The 17,796-nt window shown below is 39.8% G+C and overlaps 1 protein-coding gene across 1 annotated transcript in view; it reads left to right on the top strand.

Annotated features, from left to right (window-relative positions):
• Nucleotides 1–4,682: 4,682 nt before the first annotated feature.
• Nucleotides 4,683–17,796, top strand: part of Immp2l (inner mitochondrial membrane peptidase subunit 2) — an 850,586-nt gene continuing 837,472 nt past the window's right edge. The window contains exons 1-2 of the mRNA XM_042684687.1: nt 4,683–4,719; nt 5,257–5,330. The gene's annotated coding sequence lies outside the window, so the exon portion shown is untranslated. The remainder of the gene's footprint in view (nt 4,720–5,256; nt 5,331–17,796) is intronic.

Raw genomic sequence — 17,796 nt, 5'->3', positions numbered from 1 at the left:
CCACACCTTCCCTCTTCTTTTTGTCCTGTTATTAACTTGCTGCAGTCTATATGAACCATCATATAGGGTGTACTAGATGTATTCATTTCCTTCTACTTATTCTTATTTGACTTGTTCTTCTGACCTTATTGGTTTCCATAATTCAGCAAATGGAAAGTCAATGAGAAGACTATTATTATTTTTTAATTTGTTACCCTTTGTGTGGTGTAGCAGAGGGCTTTAGGTGAGGCAACACCACCTCTGAGTCCCACTTGCCCCATACTTACTACTATGCTTGAGCAGTAATCCCCATTGCAAAGTTCCTTGTCAACCATTCATCTAGTAATTTCATGCATTGATGGTTGTTTCCTGAATCTTTTTACTGTCCCAGTCCTGGGACAGTAACACCACTTCTGGTGTTTTAAGTGGTTAACTAGAGATAAAAGAGTTTCATATAATTTTCTGTCCAGGCTGGCTGTCAACATCCATCCTCAGATCTCAGCCTCCTGAGTAAATTGGGTTGCAGGTGTGAGCCACCAGCAATCAGCACAACTCCTAAATCTTTTTGTTGGTTGGTTGGTTGGTTGGTTGGTTGTGTGGCTTGAACTCAGGGCCTGGGCACTGTCCCTGACCTCTTTCTTTTGCTCAAGGCTAGTCCTCTACCACTTTAAGCCATACTGTCACTGCCGTTTTCTGGTGGTTAATCAGAGATAAGAATCTCTCAGACTTTCCTGCCCAGGCTGTCTTTGAACTGTGATCCTTAGATCTCAGCCCCTTGAGTAGCTAGGATTATAAGCATGAGCCACCAGCACCCCACTACAATATTTTATTTGTAGTAAAATGAAAGCTTATAAACCTAACATTTTTCCAGTGTAGCAACTTTAGAATCAAGTATTAATTTATGTAATAAATAAAGCCAAAATGCTTGTTTTATTTTTATCTTAAGCTCACTTTTACATCATTCCTATAAAAGGAGAGGTGGGCTGGAATGTGGCTCAAGTGGTAGAGTGCTAACCTTGAGCAAAAGAAGCTCAGGAACAGTGCCTAAGCCCTGAGTTCAAGCCCCAGGACTAACCAAAAAAAAAAAGGAGAGGCACACTATTTATTATAAACATATCTAAAATTGGGCTAAGAGCTATATATCAATGCTTTGTTTTTCTAGAGGCACCATTCATAGTCAAAACTCCCTCAAAACTTTGAAGTAAAAAGTAGACATGAAACCTCAAATGTTCTCATCTCATTTTTAACTAAGAATATCAATATCCTCAGAATTGTTATAGTAAGGGCTTTGAAAAAACTTTTAGAAATGTGATGGCTTGATAGGAGCTGTCATGTTGAAATTTACCTTGGGATAAGTAAAGGGCTGTGATTTCAGATGGCAGCAGACTGCTGTGCAAGAGTGCATGACACTCAACTAAATGAATGCAAAGTGGAATGTGGCAATAATTCTCAGTGTGAGATCTGAGGACTACTAGGGGTGGATGGAGATCTTTTGAGGGACTTTGCAAGGCTCTACTTCTTTTAAGCTGTATGTATAAGGGCCAATTTTCCTCACAATACTTTAGCTATGCCAATAAAATAAGACTGAATACAAAAGCAGAATGAGAATCCACCTGCCTCCATTAATCCGGGTAATAAAGATATGAAAAAAAATGGGGCTGGGAAGGTGGCTCAGTAGTAGAGCACTTGCCTTGCATGCATGAGGCCCTGGGTTCGATTCCTCAGCACCACATAAGCAAAAAGAAAAAAGCTGGAAGTGGTGCTGTGGCTCAAGTGGTAGAGCGCTAGCCTTGAGCTGAAGAGCTGAGGGACAGTGCCCAGGCCCAGAGTTTAGGCCCACAACCAGACCAAAAAAAAAAAAAAAAAAAAAGACTTTCCTCACTGCTTTTGTTTTTGAAAAGTTATGAAGGGGCTGGGAAGGTGGCTCAGTGGTAGAGGTCTTGCCTTCCATGCATGAGGCCCTGTGTTTGATTCCTCAGGACCACATAAGCAGAAAAAAATGGAAGTGGCACTGTGACTCAAGTGGTAAAGTGCTAGCCTTGAGCTGAAGAGCTGAGAAACAGTGCCCAGGCTGAGTTCAGGCCCACGACCAACCAAAAAAAAGAATAATGACATAAAATTTATAATGACACATAATGGGTTATTACTTTAAAGGTGAATTAATGAACATATTTAAAGATTTTTTGTTTAAAATTTTAATTTTGCACAGTAAACATCAACATATGCAGCCCACACATGTGCATCCCAATATGGTCAGCCTCCTCTCAACCCCCAATTCGGGAATTTAAACTCAAGGCTTTCTGTTGCTGGCTGAGATGACAGGCACACACAACCACAACAGACTGGTGTCTTGTACATTTTTTGCTCAAGCTGGACTTGAAACGCATTCCTCCTGTATGAGCCATTAGCATCCAGCTCAGTTTGTTTTTAAAGATAGGCCTATGTATGTGGCCTATGCTGGCCTGGTGTTGTGATTATAGATGTTCACCAATGTGCCTAGCTATGAAGCCCTTATACGTTCTCTTTTTTAAGATTGTAAAGAGATCTTGAGAGTAAAAAGTTTGTGAACTGCTCTTCTATCATATCTTACACTGTTTGCTTACTAATTCTAAGTATACATAGATGAGACTATATATCATATAAATTTATTAAGTTTGTAATCCTAATGATTTCAAGGTAATGTCCCTTAAATGTCTTCTTGGATATTATATGTGATCTCTAATCATAATTGAATTTTTTACCCTAGTTAATGATTCTTTTCCCTGATGCTCTGATTGCATTGATGGCAAATAGAGGTCTGCTGTAATACATAAGAAACACATCTCCTCGTACTCCAACTGAAAATGTAAAATCTTACATTGAGTGTAGAATTTAATTAATTAACTTGAAAAAACTGGGATGGTTAGAATCTTTATCTCAGTTTTGTTTTGTTTCATTTTGTTTTTTTCTTTGTTTAATTGTGCCAGTCCTGGGGCTTGGACTCAGGCTTGGGTGCTGTCTGAGCATTTGTGTTCAAGGTTAAAGCTCTACCACTTGAGCTACAAAACTACTACCAGCTTATTTGGTAGTTTATTGGAGATAGTCTGACAAATTTTCTTGCCCAGGCTAGCTTTGAACTGAGATCCTCAAATCTCAGTCAAGGATTATATTGCCTGGTGCTATCTCAGCTTTTTCTTATTCATTTTTTAAAGGCAGTTTTAGGTTTAGAACAAAAACGGAGCAGAAAGGACAGAAAACCTGTATATCCTATTCCTATAGTTTTCCTAATCAACACCCTGCTTCTTGTACTTCTTATAATTGATGAGCCTACCCATTCACACCATTTTGATCTCAAGTGGAATTTACATTAAGGTCAGCTCTTCATGTACATAGGGTTTGGACAATTGTGTAATACCATTTATCATCACCAGAGTATTATATAGAATGGTTTCTAAACCCTCTGCTTTCTCAGCCTTCATAGTTTTACCATTTCTTGAGTGTCTTATTACTAGAATTATAGAATGTAATGTTTTTGGATTATTTTAGCTTTACCTTAAGTACATTTGATAAATCTTAGCCAAAAAGCCAGGTCAGCATAGCAACTATTTCAGTTTATTTACTTTTCACTATAATAAAAGCCACATATACCAGTCTTTGTTGTTTATTCTAAAACATTCCATCAGTTACTGTTTATCATTGGTTTAATTTGAGAGTCTTACTACCAAGGGGGCCTAATCCAATTTACTAAAAGGTCCAGACAGCCCTTAGAAGGTGGTCCTGTTAGCTAAATGATCTTGGAATTAACACTGGCAGAAAAAAATATAATTTTACAGTATCATTGCAGTGATAAATAAGAAAAACCCCTCATATATCTCCTATAAAGTAATGAAATTTTGTTTTCTGCTGAAGACTTTTGGAGTTGTAGTTATCAGGTAAATTCTCTAGATAATCACTAGGTAGATTGTCAAACAGAATTAATTTTTAATTCTGAGTATGAGAATATAGTATTTATATTAGTGCTATGTGATTTAAAAATTGGCAGAGTAATTAATATAATTTATGAATTCATGAATTTATGAATTCATATAAGTTATGAATTTTGATATTTTTCAGAAGAATAGACAGAAATTATAAATGTCCAATTGTAGGGATGGCAAAAAAAGAGAAAGGATTATTTTATGTCTGTTCAGAAGTAGGTTACAGAAAGACAAACTAGTTAAGATTTTGTGCAATTTGAGGGAAAAAGCTTAAGATTCTAGTACAGTAAACCACCAGGTCTATATTATTCCTTCTGATTTTTCTGAAGGCAGCAAAACGGAATAATACTCTGTGTGCCAGTGAACAGAGTTCCTGAAGCCCTTTGTCACTGCTAAGTGTTGAGGTAAGCAACCCTGGCTCTGTGTGTGTGTGTGTGTGTGTGTGTGTGTGTGTGTGTGGTTCTCCCTTTCCTTCCCTGAATACACAATGTCTTAGATTTTAGCTTTTTGTGGATCTCTTAGACGTATCTTACTGAGCTCAGAGCTGCATATATATATAATCTGTGCTTGTTGCTTCTGATTCCTTGATGATCCATGCCAGGTTTTTGACCCAACCCCGGGTGGCGCTCGGGAGGCGGGTTTCCGCCTGGTGGGCGGAGCCTCGCGCGGCCGGGCGCGCGCGTGGGGGAGCGGGGCGGGGCTTGCCGCGGGCAGTGGGCGGGGCCCGCGGGCAGTGGGCGGGGCCTGCAGGCGAAGACTTCCCCTGGGCTACGCGGCGCTGCGGGTGCGGAGCCGGGGCGGGCGCCGGGAGGCGGGTGGGGGCTGCGGGGCTGGGGGTGCGAACGGCCGGCGCTGACGCTGCCGGTCTTTGGTGATCCTGGGGACCTGGGGCTGGGGTTCTGTCCCTAAGGACGAGTGCCCCGCGGGGTGGACGTTGCTGGGCAAAGGGCGGGCGGGCGGGCGCTGAGGCGACTGCGAGCATGTGTCGGTGCGCGTGTTTATCTGCGGCCCGCGCGGCCGCGGTCTCCTTCCCGGCCCGCACCTCCTCCCCCTCCTCCCCTCCTCCCCCTCCTCCCCTCCTCCCCCTCCCCTCACCGTCCTGGCTGACAGGAAACCCGCGCCTCCACACTCGCGCCTCCCGGCCCCGGGGTCCCCACCCCGGCGAGACCCCGTCGGGTGTCCACCGAGGGGCTCCGCGGTCCCGGCCCTGGCCGGGCGGGGGCGCTGTGGGGCGCGGCTGCCGGCCGCGCGGGGCCGGGGCGGGAGCGCCGCCGCCTTCCCAGCAGGATTTAAAGGACGTGTCTCATCTCTGTCGTTTTAGGGTCTTTGGCCAAATTGGGCGAGGGTACACAATAACCACTTACCCCTTCTCACCGAGGACGAACGGGAGAAAGGGTAAGTAAGGCTCCACGGGGGAGGAAGGAGCCCGGAGCTCCTCCCTTAGACGTGAAGGGACCACATTCTCTTATCAGGAGCCGGAGACTCAGCTGCACCGATCCCAGGCCCCTCCCCTCCCCCCCCCCCCCCCCCCCCCCCAGCTCCAGAGTGGACTTACCTGAAAGTTGGATGGCCTGAGCATCAATCCGGTGTAGTCACTGGACCCAGCAGGAAAATTCACTTCCCTTCACTTGCTTTAATGTGGAACATTATTGGTCCCGCGGTGGCCCCTCACAGGGCCCACATCGCCGTGCCCCCTGCAACAAGCACTCTGCATTGTTGAAAAGTTGCCACACAGCCCCTTGCCCTTGGGGGAAATCTGATGTTTTCAGTGTGGTGTCTTGGTTTGGTTCTTTGGGACCTTGGCATCATTTCTCCAATACATTGCTTTCCTGTTCCCTAGGCTGAAATGAAACAGTTCGGATCCCCGTGGCGTCTTCTTTTTTTTTTTTTTTGTCAGCCGTGGGGCTTGAACTCTGGGCCTGGGCGCTGTCCCTCAGCTCTTCAGCTCAAGGCGAGCGCTCTACCACTTGAGCTACAGCACCACTTCCGGGTTTTTGGTGGTTTATTGGAGGTAGGAGTCTCATGGTCTCTCCTGCCCGGGCTGGCTTTGAACCGCGATCCTCAGATCTCAGCCTCCTGAGTAGCTAGGATTACAGGCGTGAGCCACCAGCGTCCCCATGGCGTCTTCTATGTCACATATCAGTTAGAATTCAGATGAACTCCAGGAAAGAGTACAGTAAAGTATATTCCTGGATACTGACACAGGAAAAGTAGGATTTTCTTCTATGATCATTTTGGCATTGACCCACTGTGAATCCATCTTCTGTGTCAAGTGGTAGGTGTCCACATAATATTCTTTATGGGAACTGGCTATTACTGGTAGTGGGTTCACGATCAAATAGATATGATCCCTGCCTTACCATGTGTTGAACACTGATGGAAGCAGGATGGGAAGAATGATGTTGGGGATGATCATTTTGGGATGGTCCTTTCACCATTCACTTTCTGAATATTTGTAATTGTACAAGAATTTTCCTATATTACAGACCTTACACACAGTGTTGTAGGAGTTTCTTTTTAGTAAAGATGAACAGTCATGGTAATTTATTTCCCATAACAAATAGTGTTGCAGTCATTTTCAGTATAATATTTTGTTCAACAGGTGGATGAGAATAGCTTTTGAATTACAAGAAGGCATAATATAGCTGGGCACTAGTGACTCATGCCTGTAATCCTAGCAGAAACATCCGAGAGACTCTTATCTTCAATTAACCAGCAAAAAGCTAGAAGTGGAGTTGTGGCTCTAGTGGTAGAGCTCCAGCCTTGATTCTAAAAAACAAGCTAAAGGACCTGGCTGAGTTCAAGTTCCTATATTGGTGTGCATACACATACTTACAAGGCCTAATAAAAGAAAACATGGATGAGTTAGGAAAGTACACTTAGGAGAATAAATACTAAAGTAGACTCTTAACTTAGGTGGGTTTGAATACACTTAACATTTCTTTCTTGAAATGAGAAAAGTTCCTTTTTTTGGCCCAACTGGTATAATTTGTGCCCTGAAAAGTTATTTTTTCCCCCCCTGATAACAGGAGTTATATAAAATCAGAACAAAGTTAGAATTTATTCTCAAAGGAATAGGAAAGGTCAATAGAACATGAGTCTCCTATGATCCCATTTTCAGATAATTTGGTATTTATGTTTTTCAACTTTTGGTCCATATTTACACATGCGGGATATATATGTGTAAATGTACATATATGGGATATATATGTATGAAATATATGGTAAGGATATATGTACAACTTATATATGGACAGCTTATATTACAGGGTATATGTACAGCTTAGCTATATATATATATTTGTGTGTGTGAAACAATGTATGAGATATATATGTATGTATATCATATGTATATATAATATACATATACATATATATGTATAGAAGCGAAGGCCTGAAGTTTAAGCACCAGAACTGCCACAAAATAAATAATAAAAAAATCCACGTACAACAACAACAACAAAAAGAAGCAGTATGACTTTTATAGTTCCCCACACACACCTGTCCTGGGGCTGTAAATCAAGGCCTGGGTGCTGTCCCTGAGATTTTTTTGCTCAAGACTAGCACTCTACCACTTGAACCACAGCTTCATTTCTGCCTTTTTTGATGGTTAATTGCAGATAAAAGTTTCATGGACTTTCCTGCCTCGGATGGCCTTGAACTATAATTCTCAGATCTCAGCCTCCTGAGTAGCTAGGATTACAGGCCTTGGCCCACTGGTGCCCAGCCATTCTTTCTTTTCTTTCCATCCTCCCATCCTCCCTCCTTCCCTTCCTTTTCTGTTTCCCTTCCTCTCTTATCTCTCCTCCCTTACTTTCTTCCCTTTCCTCCCCCCCCCCACCTTTTTTATGTGGTTGTGGTGCTAGGGATCAAATCCAAAGTTGTGCAAAAGCTATATAAGGTCTCTACCACTATTCCCATCCCCTGTAGTCATCTACATATGGACTTGAACCTTGGCTCTTATTTATTGAAAACTTAGGACCTATTACAGTTTATTTGCTCTTTGATTTATCATCTGCCTAAACAGAAAAATAAGTGTATAAAAAAGAATATGCAAAAAAGAATGCCTGGCCCCTTCATTTCCCTCTTTGTTTATCAGTCCATCACTGTGATCTTCCTTTGGATAGTGGAAAGCAACCTAGTATCTTTCTTTCCCATAGGAGAGAAGCCTCCTGTATTTTCCCAGTAGATAGCCTACTGTATCTCATCCTAAAATTTCTGGGGAAAAGACTGACACCTGATGTGGCTTGATTTCTCCCTATTGGATCATTCTACAGTCTTGTCTAAAAAGTGTCAGGTGAAAATGAAAGGAAATGTCTCTATCATGTGTTAAGCTCTGACATTGTTCCCAATGTGAGAAAGACATACTACTGCATTTAGCTGAGTGCTTAAAGTTAGATTTTCTATTTCAGAAGTGTCTTTGGCTTATAAGCATTACAATAAAAATGCTGATGCTTCATGTCCAAACTGTCATGATTTTGCCAAGTTATGGGTTTAATATACAGCTAAGCTGTGTATTTAGTGTATCTAATACTGCTCTGGAAGCTGAGAAAGACAAGTCCACAGACATCTGATTTCACACCAGACATCTGGTTTCACTTTGCTAAGGAGTACGTTTTGTCAGTAGATTATAGGCTTATCAGCTGTGCTGCTGTAGTTTGTGGCATTTCTATTATAAGCTCTGGTCTGTAGGGCTTAGCATGATGTTTTATTCAAATGACAGCACACTGAAAATGAACACCTGGTCAGATAAGCACGTTTCCCACAGGTGTCTTCTAGTGTCATTGTTTTGTACAAGTTAACAAGGGGGAAATAGTGTCTGTCCTTGGAGGCTTTTACATTGGGCTTTGGTCAAAAGAAAAGTATTCTTTAAAGAAATACCTCATTACAAACTTTTATATTCCAAAAATTCAGTCTTTTTTGTAGTGTTAACAGTAAACTTATAGAAATAAAATAACAAATAGCATTTAGATTGTAGGTCAGAGCACCAACAATGTTTAAACGCATCATGTACCTATTTTGTCAGTGATGGGTATATTATAAATGACATGTATAATAGAGTTTCAGAGAAAAAATGTCTCTGATTTCTAAATTATCATGGTTAGACTACATTTTAGCCATTTTGAAGAGGTAAGAGGCATAGAAAACTCTGAAGACTGTCATCTGGGTTTGTGAGTGATCTCTGTCATTGTTTAACTGTGTGACCTTGGGCATCCACTCATCATGTGTAAGATGTGAACATTACTCCTAGTTACTGCCGGATTCAGTAATGTAATGGAGCAAAGTATCTGCTACAAAATGGGTCTTTAGTAAATACTAGTTTCATTTTTCCTCTAGGCTCTAAACCTCACATCTTCAGTCTCTTAGTCTCTTAGACTAATTGCCTAGTCCAGATTTGTGGGTCAGATGGAGAGGAATTAGCCATGGGTTCTGAGGTTTGGTAGTAATGGTTGGGAAAGGGTTGTGCAAAATAATAACAAAGAAAGAAGTGGTAAACTGACAGTAGGAGCCAATCTTTTGTCCAGTCTATGGATGTCCATGTCTAGCTCTGAATTTCCCTTTCTCCCCTTCCTCCCTCCCTCCCTCCGTCCCTCCCTTCCACCCTTCCTTCCTTCCTTCCTTCCTTCCTCCCTCCCTCCCTCCCTCCCTCCCTTCCTTCCTTCCTTTCTGTGGGACTTGAACTCAGGGCCTTGCACTTCTGCTTGGCTTTTTTGTTCAAGGCTATTGCTCTACTATTGAAGCCACATCTCCACTTCCTGCATTTTTCTGGTTACTTTGAGGTTAGAGTCTTGGATTTATTTTCTTGAGCTGATTCTGAACTGTTTCAGATCTCAGCCTCTTCAATAGTTAGGATTGCAGCCATGATCCACCAATGTGTCCAGCTCAATGAATTTCCTCCTCTACCCAAATAAGCTATCTTTTACTTTGATTTCTCTGTCAATCTTTTGTCAACTGTTCCAGTGGAAACTTTTAGTTTCTTATATCCTGCATAGTCCAATGATAACTTTTTTGTTTGCATAATACCAAAATAACTATTAAATTTTTCATGGGCATCACTTAATGTAATTCCCCCCCCCCCCCCATAATATCTAATTTGATTTTGCAATATCTTAAGACTTAAGGTCTTTTTTCCTCTTTCTATGATACCTACTTGATTTTCTTGCCATTTTGTTGGTCTAAAGTTCATTCATTAACTTTCCCCTTACTTAAAAAAATCATATGCTGTATATATTGATATAATGTTGAGGATTTAAGGATTATATGACTGCCTTCCAACAAAGAGTTTATAGTACAGTAGGATTATCTGTACCTGTATACAGTTCAAGTATGTGTTGTGTGCTATACTGGAGGTGGGTACATGTGCAAAGGAAGCTTAGAACTCTGGATCTATGGTAGAAGTGCTGAGCAAGGGCTTGAGTATACTTGTGTTTGAATTGAGACTTGAAAGCTGAGTAGGTCGGATGGCTTGACAAGCAGCAGAGAACATTTCTAGGTAGAGCCAATAGCATGAGTGGTTTTTGTGGCTTTGGAACATAGTGTGCCCCATGAGTTCTGTACTTGTCAGTGTTATTAGCATGTGACGGGCAAAGTTAGTCATAGCAGAGGAAACTAGATAGGCAAGTGAGAGTATATCCTATGTGTACTATGGAGTCACTGAAGAATTGAGTGGCATAACAGATCATCAAGAAAGGAATGTCTTGAGTGGATTAGTGTTGAAGTGAGGTAGGTTGGCAAGACAGGAAGTCATGGAGGATATAGAGAAGATGGATTGAAAGTTCAAACATAGATGGAAGTGTCAGGGGTAGAAAAGTGAGAATATTTAGAAAAAAACATGTAGGAAGAAAACTTGCTGGTATTTATTACTGAATGTGAGAGCTAGAGAATTCTAATGTTTCCAGGTTCCTGGGTAGTGAGAGGAAAAATTGAAGAGGAAGCAGATATGGGGTGAATATAATGCGTTCAGCTTTGGACATGTGGTTAATGTGCTTTTAGGTTATCATTGATGATTTGGAGGTGTCTAGAAGGTCAGTACGGGATCCTGGAACTTCACAAGAGATTATGGAGGCTGCAGATAGTTTTCAGAGTGCTTAGCGTGTGGGGGGTACTTGAAGTTATAGAGAAATATAAAAGTGTTTAGTTGGTAATTATAAAAAAGAAAAGGCTAAGTCTTAAAGAATATTGAAACAATGGACAAAGGAAGAAGGAAGATGCAAGGATGTTGAAAAAGAATGTCTGGAGAGGCTACAGAGGAACTAAAATCTACTCATTTAGCAAAAATTCCCAATATGATATGTTATTATTAAGTATCATCTTCACATTGTACATGGTCTCTACCCTTGTTCTTCTTACATATTTGCTGCTTTATGTTTTTGGGCCTACATCTCTCCCATTTCTTTTCAGTGTCTCTGATCAACTTTAACTTAGTGCTTTGTATGTCATTGGTACCTAAGTAGTGTTCATCAAAATGAACTGCTGACAGAATTTGGGCCTTTGTGCCACCCCTGAAATTGAAGATAAACAGGCTTAGGTAAAGGTGGTAGTGGTTCTTGCCACATTTATTCATTCTTTTTTTTTTGGGTCCGGTCGTGGGGCCTGAACTCTGGGCCTGGGCGCTGTCCCTCAGCTCTTCAGCTCAAGGCTAGTGCTCTACCACTTGAGCCACAGCGCCACTTCTGGCTTTTTTCTTTTTGCTTATGTGGTGCTGAGGAATCGAACCCAGGGCCTCATGCATGCAAGGCAAGTGCTCTACCACTGAGCCACCTTCCCAGCCCCAACCACATTCATTCTTAAGCCTGCCTTTTATAGATCTTTAGCATTCCTCTTCTAAATGATCAGATGTGTAGACTGCCTGATTAGTCTGCTGAGTCTGGCCTGACTGCTGACCAAAGCAAGCGAGTCAGCACATACTTCTCTAACCAGTCATTCTCAGGTGACTTTCAAAATCTCACCAAACTTCTGCTTAGCTTGGGAACTTACAGTATGGTTTTAACTTATTAGATTTAGAATACCCAGAAGATAAAAGTGAATAACTTTCTTCCATGTAATAAATCATAAAAATTTAATCTTTGTAATTTTCTCCAGAAGTTTTTTTTTGAAGTAGGTCTTTGTAATGACACTTTGTCATGCACACACTGATAGACCTTTCTTTTGAAAAATATAGATTTTTAATGGTCACCTTTTGAAAAATCATCTTGCTTTGTAGCTGGAGGATACACTATAAACACATATTAAGTTCTAGCTTTGGAATTGTGTGCAGCAAAGACATTTTTTGTTGTTGTACTGGAGATTAATCCTGGAGTCTCACTCATGCCTGACAACCGCTATCCCATAGAGCTATAGACCAGCTCATAAAAATCTCTTTTACAGAAAGAAAATACAACATCACATTTTGTATTTTAGGATAATTTTCTTTCATACAATTTTTTTTTCAATAAACAAATTCTGAGCAATTTGGGATTCCTTTTTACTCCTTTTTGCACTATAGATTTTCCTACTGACTTCATACACTAAGAATCACAGATGTACCTAACTTCTCTGTGTTTGGACTTAATCTACCAGTGGCATTAAAGCATAAGTAGGCTGGAAGAAGAAGAGCAGGTATTGAAAGGAACATAGGTTTGTACACAAAAGTTGCACTGAAAGGGTTAATGGTAAAGGCTGTTCTTTACTAAATGTTAATAGAGGATGAATTGAAATAACAATTAGTAGAAAAAGATCAAGGTTGTCCCAGATATTGTCTTAATTAAAAAAACTTATTGTAAAGATACTGTACAGAGGGGTTACAGTTACATGAATAAAGTAATGAGTACATTTCCTATCAAGCATTGTTACCCCCTCCTTTGTTTTCCCCCTACTATCACCTCTACTGTGGAAGTTATAAAGTTTGTTTTCAACATAGTGTTTTGTACAGTTTTGTACATCTCATTGTTACAATGGGTCAACCTGTATCCTTGTTGCAACATTTTGTTATTTTCCTTCCCTTCCCCAAATTAGAAAAAAATGTATATACAAGATGCAGGGCACTGGAATCAAATACAGTTTGGTCTTAATTTTTAAAAATAGATTTTAGGGGCTAGGAAGGTGGCTCAGTGGTAGAGCACTTGCCTTGCATGCATGAGGCCCTGGGTTCGATTCCTCAGCACCACATAAGCAAAATGAAAAAAGCCAGAAGTGGTGCTGTGGCTCAAGTGGTAGAGCGCTAGCCTTGAGCTGAAGAGCTGAGGGACAGCGCCCAGGCCCAGAGTTCAGGCCCACGACCAGACCCCAAAATAAAGAAAAAAATTTTAATTTTTAGCCTTATAGAGAAATTGAATGGAAAGTAAAGGGTCTTTACACATACCCTCTAACCCCAAGATGTATGGTCTCTCTAATTAGTAACATGTCCTACTAGAGTGGTATATTTGTTATACGTGATAAATCTCTAGTGACATATCATTATCATCCAAAGTGGATAGTTTTTAAGTCTAGTAATGTCAATACTGTAGGTTTGGAAAAATTTACAATGATGTATGTCCATTATAGTAGTATCAAATTTCTATTTTCACTGCCCTAAAAATCCTACATTCTGTCTCTTCAATCTTCCTAATCACAAATTCTTAGTAATCTCTCATATTTTCACTGTCTCCATCCAGAATGTCAGAAATACTTCCCCCACCTTCCCTGCCTTTTTTTTTTTTGTTCCATTACTAGACTTGAACTCTGGGTCTGGTTGCTATCCCTTTTGCTCAAGACTAAGGCTCTACTACTTTGAGCCACAGTTCCACTCTGTGCTTTTTTGGTGATTAATTAGAGATAAGAGTTCCATGAACCTACCTGCCCTACCTGGCTTCTAATTGTGATACTCAGATCTTAGCCTCCTGATTAATTAGGATTACAGGAGTGAGCCACTGGTGCCCCAATTAGAATAATAAAATATGCAGCCACTTTTACCTTACTTTTTAATTCACTTGATGCAGCAAAGTATTTTGATATTTATCTAGGGTGGTGTGTGTGTGTGTGTGTGTGTGTGCGCGTGTGCGTGTGTGTGTATGTATGTATGTGTGTGTGTGTGTGTGTGTGTGTGTGTGTGTGTGTGTGTGTGTATGTTTATGTTTGTTGGTCTGGCACCAGGACTTGTTCTCATGGCCAGGCTGCTGCCCTTTAGCTTTTAGCTTTTTTTTCTTAAGGCTAGCATTCTAGCGCTTGAGCTATATTTCTACCTCCAGCTTTTTTTTGCTGATTAATTAGAGATAAGAGTCTCAAACTTTCCTCTGAAGCCTGACTTCAAACTGTGATCCTCAGGTCTCAGCTTCCTGAGTAGCTAGGATTCTAGGTATGTGCCACTGCAGCCTGGTTTTGTCTAGAAGTTTAGGAGTTACTTTATTTAACCTCCTTTTTTTTTTTTTTTTTTTTTTTTGTCAATTGTGGGGCTTGGGAACTGTCACTCAGCTCTTCAGCTCAAGGCTAGCACTCGACCACTTGAGCCACAGTACCACTTCTAGTAGTTGCTTTATTTAGAATTTGATTAGTATCAGATTCAAACTATTTTTTCATTAAACAATAGCCATTTGTCATTGTCATTATTGTAAAAGTTTGAAGCACATTGTAAAGAAATTTAAACTTGTATTTTTATGAGTTCATTATTTCTTGTGCAAGAGAAATCTTATAGTCTGAGTAAAACATTAGAAGATAAAAAAATAATTTATTTGGAATGGAATCTGGTGGATATAATTGTATTATTTTTATACTTTAAACATTCATTTGAAATCTTTATAATAAAATTTAATGAATAGACAGTAAATATGAATTTCTGGTTATTAATGTGATGATGTAGAATAAAAAAGATGTGGAGTTGTTTTTCATTGTTGTTGTAGTTATTATGGTGTTGTTAGTTTTTTGTTTGTTTTTTATACAGAGCTAGAAATTTTTCTCGGGGTCAAAACTTTCAATTATAAATCCTTTTTTCAAAGATTTCAACCTTTTTTGAAGGTTTATCTGCTATCAACTATGTGAACAAGACAAGTTCTCTTTGTCTTTGTACTTGTCTATTGCATATGGAGATAAAATACATGACAGGGATTATTTTTGAGAACTTTTTGTAAAAAATCTCTGCGTTTATACTCAAAGAAATATAAGGAAAATCAAGATTTTAAGCTAAGAAGGAAATATTCCCGGCAAGATGTGTATTTAGCCAGATCTGACTAAAAAAATTATTTTATTTAAATATATTTATTTATTTATTTTACTGGTATGTCTCCTTGCTCAAACCTTCTGTGTCTCTTTGTGAACATTTTGGGATGTTCTGCTTCTGTGCTTGGCTCATAATCATATTTATTACCTAGTTGTCAGCTTGAGATGTTAGTTTTTTTTGAAAGCATGAATTATATTGCTGCATTCTGAATAGAGTCAGAGTTACATATTATATTTATGGAAAGAAAGGCCAGATCCTAAATCTCTTATGATCAGTCTCTGTGTGGTTTAAGCCACTGGGATGAGGTAAAGTAAAAAAGATTTTTGGGAAAAGAATAAAAATAGCCTTCTGAATTTGAGTTCCTGAGGTCGAATAATATAATAAATACAATTCTAGTTTCAATCGCAGTGTTCCTTCAGTTTAAAATACCTAGAAGAATGTTCAGTTACATAGTATATTATTGTGTTAGAGAAAACTTCACACTTTCAGTTTGAGGATGCATTATAGTGCTTAGTTTCAGATAAATGTATAAATGTCATTTCTTGCTAGTACCATTGATATCTTTATTATATTACATTATTATTGTTTATATTCCTACTAATTTAAAGTTTTTCTTTGTGTGTGTGTGTGTGTGTGTATGTATGTGTGTGTGTGGGCATGAACTCAGGCCGTGTGCACTGTCCCTGAGCTTTTTTTACTCTAGTCTAGTACTCTACCACTTGTGCCACAGCTCCTTTACTGTTTTTTTTGGTAGTTAATTGGAGATAAGAATCATGGAATGTCCTGCCTGGACTGACTTTGAACTATGATACTCAGATCTCAGCCTCCTGAATAGCTAAGATCTCAGGTATGAGCCACTGGTGCCTGGCTAAAGTGTATTTAAAATACATCATATATCCAAAGACAGGATTATGGACTAGCCTATACTAAAAGATGTCAGAATGACTACTGAAGTACTAACAACCAAGGTAGACATGGGAATAAAAAGAAATTTTCACCTGCAAATAAGAAAAGAATTCCTATTGGGTGTGCTCTGATTTTTGATATTGAGAATGGGAAGAAAATACTTAACAAGCAGTCTTGAGAAACACATATTGAACAGTTTTTCATTTTCTAGTGATACAAGTTGTCTTTGTAGCAGCCAAAAAAACAACGCCAGTGAAATGGACTGATGGATGACATAGTAATATCTCATTTGTTGGAACTGGGTCCTCACTACTCAGTGGTCTAATGTTTCATGAAATCTTTATGACATTTAATACCTGGTCTTGCAAGCAGGATAAAAAGGAGGTATGGAAGTTTGTTTTACATGAAATGGAGAAATAAGAATGGAAAAAAATTTAGTGATTTTTTTTTTTAACATACATTAGTTGTTCAAGAAAGGAGCCATTTACTATGACATTTCCATACATGCATACAATGTTTTCCAGTCAAATCCATCTTTTTTTTTTTTTTTTTTTTGGGTCTGGTCGTAGGGGCCTGAACTCTGGGCCTGGGCGCTGTCCCTCAGCTCTTCAGCTCAAGGGTAGCGCTCTACCACTTGAACCACAGTGCCACTTCCGGCTTTTTTCTTTTTGCTTATGGAGTGCTGAGGAATCGAACGCAGGGCCTCATGCATGCAAGGCAAGCGCTCTGCCACCTTCCCAGCCCCCAAACCCATCTCTTCTATCATTTCTCCTTACCTACCCAAAACAATTTCACTAGGTTTCATTGTTCTGTTTTCATACTTGCATATAAAAGACTTTGACCATATTCATTCTCATTCACCCCTCTGTTTGCCATTTATCACACCTCTGATACAATCTGTTTTGCTTATAAAGAGTGCAAGTGTTAGGTAAAGGGCACAGATTGGAGGTCCATGCATGTCTATCTTGGATTATTTTATTACAGAGTGGTAGAAGGGCCAGGTGCTGTTGGCTTAAATGCCAGTAATCCCAGCTACTCAGGAATCAGTTCTGAGGATAGCAGTTAGAAGCCAGTCCAGTCAAAAAGGGGGGTAGGAGTCACCTATAATTTGTATCATTAGCATTCTTACTTTTAAAGTGCTTTAGTTGTTTAAAGGTTGATTAGAAAAAAATAGTTATTTTAGGACCTTAGGCAAAGAAGTAGAGCAGCATGTTGTCATGGTCATGTTCTACCTTTCTGCCACATTGTAGTTGACCTTTTGCTTGGTATATCTAATCTGCCATTTTCTCTCCCCTTCCACACTAGAGATTTTAAGAGGTGTTCTGAACCTGTATTCCATTCCCTCCCTCATCAGCAAAATTATATGCATATACAATTTTGTGGGAAAGATAGTATTTCTCAGGAATTTGTGTGAAGGGCCCTTACATGACACAAAAATGGCTAAGTACAATAATTTTAAGAAATCTCTGAGTCCAGTACTGTAACCAGCCATAGAAATAGAAACTTTACCAGCATCTCTTATCCTTTGCTAGGAATGCTATAATAAAATGGGCTTGGTTACTTACAAAAGACAGGGGAGACAGAGCCAGATGAACAAGAAGGCAATCTGTTTAGAGTATTTTTATCTCAGGAGTCTGGCTGAAAAACATGTTATTGAAACCAGCCCTTTTGCTCATTTGTGTGTGTGTGTGTGTGTGTGTGTGTGTGTGTGTGTGTGTGTGTGTGTGTGTGTGTGTTTGTGTGTGTGTGTGGTACTGGAGTTCAAACCCAAGTTCAAATTCATCT

Source organism: Dipodomys spectabilis, unplaced genomic scaffold (assembly GCF_019054845.1).
Source record: "Dipodomys spectabilis isolate Male_0828 unplaced genomic scaffold, ASM1905484v1 ptg000089l, whole genome shotgun sequence".
Taxonomy (NCBI): Eukaryota; Metazoa; Chordata; class Mammalia; order Rodentia; family Heteromyidae; genus Dipodomys; species Dipodomys spectabilis.
This window is presented reverse-complemented; position numbering and strand designations above follow the sequence as displayed.